Below are 8,242 nucleotides of genomic sequence, written 5' to 3'. Positions count from 1 at the left end.
ATGTGCATTAGAAAAAAAAAAAGAGAAAAGTTATTTTTTTCAGCATTTAAGAAAAGGGGATACAAAAGAATTCCCCAATAAAAGCAATGCACATGAGATAAAAATAAAATTGAAACATGAGCATGTAACAACAAGTGGGATAATATGGGAAAATTGGTAAAGAAGTTTGTTCTACTAAATATGTATGTTAGGTGAGATCTTAGTCTAATTAAGGATTCACTTATTAGCTCACTTAGCCTTATACATATATCCTTACCTTTACCTTGGCCCCATTACAACCTTAATTAAAGACCTCATGACTTTTGGTATGACTGTACTCTATAATTGTTGATTGGTTAGATGAAGAACAAAGTTATAGAAAGTAAGAATAAAAAGAAAAGTAGAGTGAATAAACCCAATAAACACTGACTGACTAGAGGGTAAACACAAAAATCCAGTGAGGGTTCAATAACTCATCAACATATATCTGTGCTTAATTTACTAATTATTTTGCAAGTTTGTACAATATTTTTATTTCCCATCTCATTTGCAAAAATGATTTATCATTTAAGGGTTGGCTATATATATATATGACTCCTTGAGAATGTGAATTAAATTGATTATGTGTAAGCTTTATATAGGAGTGGATAAATTGGAATTGCATGACTCATTTAGGTAGATGCATTTAGAATAGGTTGCATTACATAACATTCCACCACTTTAACCTTACCTTATTCTTTACCTTGGATTTAGCATGAGGACATGCTATTGTTTAAGTTTGGGGAGGTTGATAAACCCATATTTCATGAGTTATTTTGTTCTTAGTTTGAGTGATTTATTCAATCCTTCACCCACTTATTCATATTAATTGCATGGTTTTACTTTTCCTTCCTTATTATGTGATGTATGTGAAAAACATGTTTCCTAAGCTTTAAAATTAATTATTTTAATTACCTTTACTTCCATTCGATGCCGTGATTAGTGTGTTGAGTAGTTTCAGATTTTCTAAGGCAGAATGACTTAAAGGATGGAAAAGGAAACGTACAAAAATGGAAGGAAAGTGCGAAACGGAGTTTTGAAGAAATTGGCATCCACGCGATCGCATGGACGACGCGATCGCGTGCCAGAAGCGAAGAACCAGCGACGCGGCCGCATGACTGACGCGACCGCGTGGCAAGGAAATGCTCCGAATGACGAGACCGCATGACCCACGCGGACGCGTTACAGAGGCCACGTACCAGAATTCATAGAATACAACCCCAGCGATTTCTAAAGCCCTTTTGGCCCAAATCCAAGTACATAACACACATATTAGAGGCTATAAAGTGTAGGAATGCATCCATTCAAAAGGAGCTCGCCAATTTTCACTTTCCATGATTTAGATTTAGTTTGAGAGAGGTTCTCTCCTCTCTCTCTTAGGATTAGGATTTAGGACTTCTCTTAGTTTTTAAGGGTAACTCTCGATCCAGGTTTAGTATTTACTTTAATTTATGTTTCCATGCTACTTTTACTTTAAATGCTTTTATTCGTATCTAAAAATGTTGCCAATTTGGCTTATGAATTATTCCATGTTATGATTTGAATTAATGATTATTTGAGGTATTTCAGTTATTGATTGCTTTCTCTTTAATTTGTGTTACCACTGCTTTCCATCTAAGGACTTTTTTTTATTCCAGCAATTTTACTTTTTTCCCTTTTGGTCTTGGTTAAGAAATCAGTAACTCAACATTATCAAACTCAACATAACTGATAATCGCCATCTTGCTAATTGAACTGAACTTCAATAATCCCAACTTTTTCTTAGGAATTAAATAGGATTCGAAGGTCAAACTAATTAGTCCCTTGACTTTCCTTTGCTTTAGTAAAGGTTAACTAAGTGGAATTTAGGTTCAACTTTCATTATTGTTGAGAGAGATAACTAAGTTGGACTTCCAATTTCTCTTACCTTGCCAGAAGTTTGCTTTACAGTATTTATTTATTTTAATTGCCATCTACTTTACTTGTCATTTAAATCACTTGCTTCTCACCTTCTAAACCACGATTACAACCTTTATAGCCAATAATAAGAACATACTTTCTTGTAGTTCCTTGAGAAGACGACCGGAGGTTTGAATACTCGGTTAACAATTTTTAAAGGGGTTTGTTACTTGTGACACCCAAAACGTTTCTACGAAGGGATTTCTGTCGGTTTAGAGACTATATCTACAACGCGACTATTTTTTTTTAACTTCTTTACTGGCAAAAATCCTAACGTCAATTAGCCATGTAGTGACAGCGCATTGGACCATTTTCACTGAGAGGTCAGGATGTAGCCATTGACAACGGTGATGCCTAACATACAGCTTGCCATAGAAGGCAGTATGAATGATTGGATGAAGATAATAGGAAAGCAGAGGTTCAGGAGGAACGAACGCATCTCTATACGCTTATCTGAAATTCTCACCAATGAATTACATAAGTATCACTATCTTTATTTTATATTTATCTTTTAATTATTAAATCTCTATAATCAATTGAATCCGCCTGACTGAGATTTACAAGGTGACCATAGCTTGCTTCAAGCCGACAATCTCTGTGGGATCGACCCTTACTCACGTAAGGTTTATTACTTGGATGACCTAGTGCACTTGCTGGTTAGTTGTGCGAAGTTGTGACAAAGAACTAAGATTATGAACGTGCGTATTGAGTTTTTAGTGTCGTTACCAAGGAATGGAACTGTCACGATTTCTGCGCACAAGATTGATATAACTCATTTGACTTTCATCTACTTGTTAGAGGATGATTTAATGGGATTGATCTTTGCAATTATCATATTGTGGTTAGTAATAAGGATAGAGATCCTTGACCACCAAACCTTGCCAAGACCTTTTCATCATTTGAATTCCTTTACCACTTACTTTTCTTCTCTTTTATTTAAAACCCCAAAATATACATGCCCATAGCCAATAACAAGAACACTACCCTGCAATTCCTTTGAGAGACGACCTGAGGTTTAAATACTTCGGTTATTAGTTTTATTAGGGGTTTGTACTTGTGACAAACAAATTTTTGCATGAAAGGATTATTGTTGGTTTAGAGACTATACTTGCAACGAGAATCCATTGAGATCCGCATAGAGGGGATGGGTCTAGCTTTTGTTGATAGGGAGCTGGGTAAGGTGAACACATCATGGGTTCAGAAGTTCTACTGTAATTTCTTCAGACATACCCTTGATTCGGTTTACCTGTGAGGCGGATAGGTATTGATCACTGAAGCTGCTATTGAGGATGCACTCCACTGTCTACCCTAGACTAGTGATACAGATGCCTTTATGCAAGGTGAGGTGGACATGCACTATATGACATTTGATTATGATGCCTTGAGGAGTATTGTTGCCATCCCGGATGCCCCTTGGGAGATGGATGCTGATAACAAGAAACCCAAGGGGATGCTATTTGCTCATATGACGAGGGAGGTGATGAGCGGATAATTTATACGCTTTTTGGCATTGTTTTTAGTATGTTTTTAGTAGGATCTAGTTACTTTTAGGGATGTTTTCATTAGTTTTTATATTAAATTCACATTTCTGGACTTTACTATGAGTTTGTGTGTTTTTCTATGATTTCAGGTATTTTCTGGCTGAAATTGAGGGACTTGAGTAGAAATCAGATTCAGAGGTTGAAGAAGGACTGCTGATGCTGTTGGATTCTGACCTCCCTGCACTCAAAGTAGATTTTCTGGAGCTACAAAACTCGAAATGGCGCGCTTCCAATTGCATTGGAAAGTATACATCCAGGGCTTTCCAGCAATATATAATAGTCCATACTTTGGCTAAGAATAGACGACGCAAACTGGCGTTCAACACCAGCTCTCTGCCCAATTCTGGCGTCCAGCGCCAGAAAAGGATCCAAAACCAGAGTTGAACACCAGAAATGGATCAAAACCTGGCGTTCAACTCCACAAATGGCCTCTGCATGTGGAAAGTTAAAGCTCAGCCCAAGCACACACCAAGTGGGCCCCGGAAGTGAATTTATGCATCAATTACTTACTCATGTAAACCCTAGTGACTAGTTTATTATAAATAGGACCTTTTACTATTGTATTAGACATCTTTGGATTATCTTTTGATCTATTGATCATGTTTTGAGGGCTGGCCATCTCGGCCATGCCTGGACCTTTCACTTATGTATTTTCACAGTAGAGTTTCTACACTCCATAGATTAAGGTGTGGAGCTCTGCTGTTCCTCAAAGATTAATGCAAAGTACTACTGTTTTCTATTCAATTCATCTTGTTTCGCTTCTAAGATATTCATTCGTACTTCAATCTGAATGTGATGAACGTGACAATCATCATCATTCCCTATGAACGCGTGCCTGACAACCACTTCCGTTCTACCTTCGACTGAATGAGTATCTCTTAGATCTCTTAATCAGAATCTTCGTGGCGTAAGCTAGAATGATGGCGGCATTCAAGAGAATCCGGAAAGTCTAAACCTTGTCTGTGGTATTCCGAGTAGGATTCAATGAATGAATGACTGTGACGAGCTCCAAACTCGCGATTGCGGGGCATTAGTGACAGACGCAAAAGGATAGTAAATCCTATTCCAGCATGATCGAGAACTGACAGATGAATACCGTGCCGTGATAGGGAGCATTGACCATTTTCACTGAGAGGATAAAATGAAGCCATTGACAAGGGTGATGCCTCCAGACGATTAGCCGTGCCGTGACAGGGCATTGGATCATTTTCCCGAGAGATGACCGAAAGTAGCCATTGACAGTGGTGATGTATCACATAAAGCCAGCCATGGAAAGGAGTAAGACTGATTGGATGAAGATAGCAGGAAAGCAGAGGTTTAGAGGAACGAAAGCATCTCCATTCGCTTATCTGAAATTCTCACCAATGAATTACATAAGTATTTCTATCCCTATTCTATTAATTATTATTCAAAAACACCATTATCAATTTATATCTGCCTAACTGAGATTTGCAAGGTGACCATAGCTTGCTTCATACCAACAATCTCCGTGGGATTCGACCCTTACTCACATAAGGTATTACTTGGACGACCCAGTGCACTTGCTGGTCAGTTACACGGGGTTGTGAACCGTGGTTTTGGCATCATGTTTTTGGTGCCATTTCCAGGGAAAGAAAGAGCAATGAACTTTACATAATTAAAGTGTAATCACGATTTCGCGTACCAAGTTTTTGGCGCCGTTGCCGGGGAATCAATTTTGAACAACAATTCACAACCTGAGTAGCAATTTCGCATACCAAGTTTTTGGCGCCGTTGCCGGGGATAGTTCGAGTATGGACAACTGACGGTTCATCCTGTTGCTCAGATTAGGTAATTTTCTTTTTTGTTTTCTTTTCAAAAATTTTTCAAAAATATTTCAAAATTTTCTCACCTGTTTTCGAAAAAAATTTTAGATTCAAAATTTTTAAGAATGAATTCTAGTGTTTCATGAAGCATGTGAAGCCTGGCTGGCTGTAAAGCCATGTCTAAATTCTTTTGGAATGAGGCTTCCAACCATCAGCTGTTATACGACTGTAGGGTATGTCAGGCATGTCATGTCTGAATTACATGCTGAAGCTTGGCTGGCCATTGGCCATGTCTAGTGTTTTGGACCGGAGCTTTCATTGAAAGCTTGGCTGGCTGGTGAGCTATGTCTAATTCCTGGACTGAAGCTTTAGACTAAGAATGCAAGATCCCTGGAATTCATATTAAAAATTTTGGAATCCTTATTTTTCTTTTTCAATTAATTTTTCGAAAAATCCAAAAAAATTAGAAAATCATAAAAATCAAAAATATTTTTCTGTTTCTTGTTTGAGTCATGTGTCATGTTATAAGTTTGGTGTCATTTGCATGTGCATCTTGCATTTTTCGAAAATTTCATGCATTCATAGTGTTCTTCATGATCTTCAAGTTGTTCTTGGTAAGTCTTCTTGTTTGATCTTGATGATTTTTTGTTTTGTGTTGTATGGTGTTTTTCATATGCATTCTTGAATTCTTAGTGCGTAAGCATTAAAGAATTCTAAGTTTGGTGTCTTGCATGTTTTCTTTGCATTAAAAAATTTTCAAAATTGTGTCTATGATGTTCATCTTGACATTCAAAGTGTTCTTGGTGTTCATCTTGACATCCATAGCATTCTTGCATGCATTCATTGTTTTGATCCATAACTTTCATGCATTGCATCATTTTTCCTGTTTTCCTCTCTCATCATAAAAATTCAAAAAACAAAAAATATCTTTCCCTTTTTCTCTCATCAAATTCGAAAATTTGATTTGACTCTTTCAAAAATTTTTAAAATCAAGTTGTTTCTTATGAGTCAAATCAAATTTTCAATTTGAAAATCTTATCTTTTTCAAAATCTTTTTCAAAAATCAAATCTTTTTCAAAATTCTTAGTTATTTTCAAAAATTCCAAAAATATTTTTCAAAAATCTTTTTCTTAATTTTATATCAAATTTTCGAAAATAACATAATCAATTAATGTTTTGATTCAAAAATTTGAAGTTTGTTACTTGCTTGTTAAGAAAGATTCAAACTTTAAGTTCTAGAATCATATCTTGTGATTTCTTATGAATCAAGTCATTAATTGAGATTTTAAAAATCAAATCTTTTTCAAAACTAATTTCTAAAATATCTTCTTATCTTACCTTTTTCAAAAAGTTGGTTTCAAAATATCTTTTCTAACCTCCTAACTTCTTATCTTTTCAAAATTTGTTTCAACTAACTAACTAACTTTTTGTTTGTTTCTTAACTTTTTCAAAACTACCTAACTAACTCTCTCTCTCTAATTTTTGAAAATATCTTCCCTCTTTTTCAAAAATTTCTTTTTAATTAACTAATTATTCTTATTTTTATTTTTGATTTTAAAAATTTTCGAAAAATACTAACATTTTTCAAAAAACCATTTTCGAAAATCACTAACCCTTTTTCAAAAATTATTTTCGAAAATTCTCCCTCTCCCATCTTATTCTATTTATTTATTCATCTACTAACATCTCATCTCACATCTTTACCCTCCTCACAGTTGTGTTTTTTCCATTACATTACATTCTTTATCTCCCTCTTTTCTTCCACTCACACAGGGATCCCTATACTGTGGTATAAAGGATCTCTATTATTATTATTTTTTTTCTGTGCCCTCTTCTTTGTCATATGAGCAGGAGCAAGGATAAGAACATTCTTGTGGAAGCATATCCAGAACTTGAAAGGACTCTGAAAAGGAAACTAAGAGAAGCTAAAATACAACAATCCAGAGATAACCTTTCAGAAATTTTCGAAAAGGAAGAGGAGATGGCAGCCGAAAATAATAATAATGTAAGGAAGATGCTTGGTGACTTTACTGCACCTAATTCCAATTTACATGGAAGAAGCATCTCCATTCCTACTATTGGAGCAAACAACTTTGAGCTGAAACCTCAATTAGTTTCTCTGATGTAGCAGAACTGCAAGTTTCATGGACTTCCATCTGAAGATCCTTTTCAGTTCTTAACTGAATTCTTGCAGATATGTGATACTGTTAAGACTAATGGAGTAGATCCTGAAGTCTACAGGCTCATGCTTTTCCCTTTTGCTGTAAGAGAGAGAGCTAGATTATGGTTGGATTCTCAACCCAAAGACAGCCTGAACTCTTGGGATAAGCTGGTCACGGTGTTCTTAGCCAAGTACTTTCCTCCTCAAAAGCTGAGCAAGCTTAGAGCTGATGTTCAAACCTTCAGACAGAAAGAAGGTGAATCCCTCTATGAAGCTTGGGAAAGATACAAACAGTTGACCAAAAAGTGTCCTTCTGACATACTTTCAGAATGGACCATCCTGGATATATTCTATGATGGTTTATCTGAGCTATCAAAAATGTCACTGGACACTTCTGCAGGTGGATCCATTCACCTAAAGAAAACGCCTGCAGAAGCTCAAGAACTCATTGACATGGTTGCTAATAACCAGTTCATGTACACTTCTGAAAGGAATCCTGTGAGTAATGGGACGCCTATGAAGAAGGGAGTTCTTGAAGTTGATACTCTGAATGCCATATTGGCTCAGAATAAAATATTGACTCAGCAAGTCAATATGATCTCTCAGAGTCTGCATGGAATGCAAGCTGCATCCAACAGTACTCAAGAGGCTTCTTATGCAGAAGAAGCTTATGATCCTGAGAACCCTGCAATAGCAGAGGTAAATTACTTAGGTAAACCTTATGGAAACACCTATAACTCATCATGGAGAAATCACCCCAATTTCTCATGGAAGGATCAAAAGCCTCAACGAGGCTTTAA

General features: G+C 36.2%; 1 non-coding gene across 1 annotated transcript; it reads right to left on the bottom strand.

The window, feature by feature from the left end:
• Nucleotides 1-7,658: 7,658 nt before the first annotated feature.
• LOC112787756 (small nucleolar RNA R71) lies at nt 7,659-7,762 on the bottom strand. The gene has a single exon (XR_003195150.1). It is a non-coding gene; the product is annotated as a small nucleolar RNA R71 (small nucleolar RNA).
• Nucleotides 7,763-8,242: the final 480 nt, after the last annotated feature.

The sequence above is a fragment of the Arachis hypogaea genome, chromosome 20 (assembly GCF_003086295.3).
Source record: "Arachis hypogaea cultivar Tifrunner chromosome 20, arahy.Tifrunner.gnm2.J5K5, whole genome shotgun sequence".
In the NCBI taxonomy this organism is placed as follows: domain Eukaryota; kingdom Viridiplantae; phylum Streptophyta; class Magnoliopsida; order Fabales; family Fabaceae; genus Arachis; species Arachis hypogaea.
This window is presented reverse-complemented; position numbering and strand designations above follow the sequence as displayed.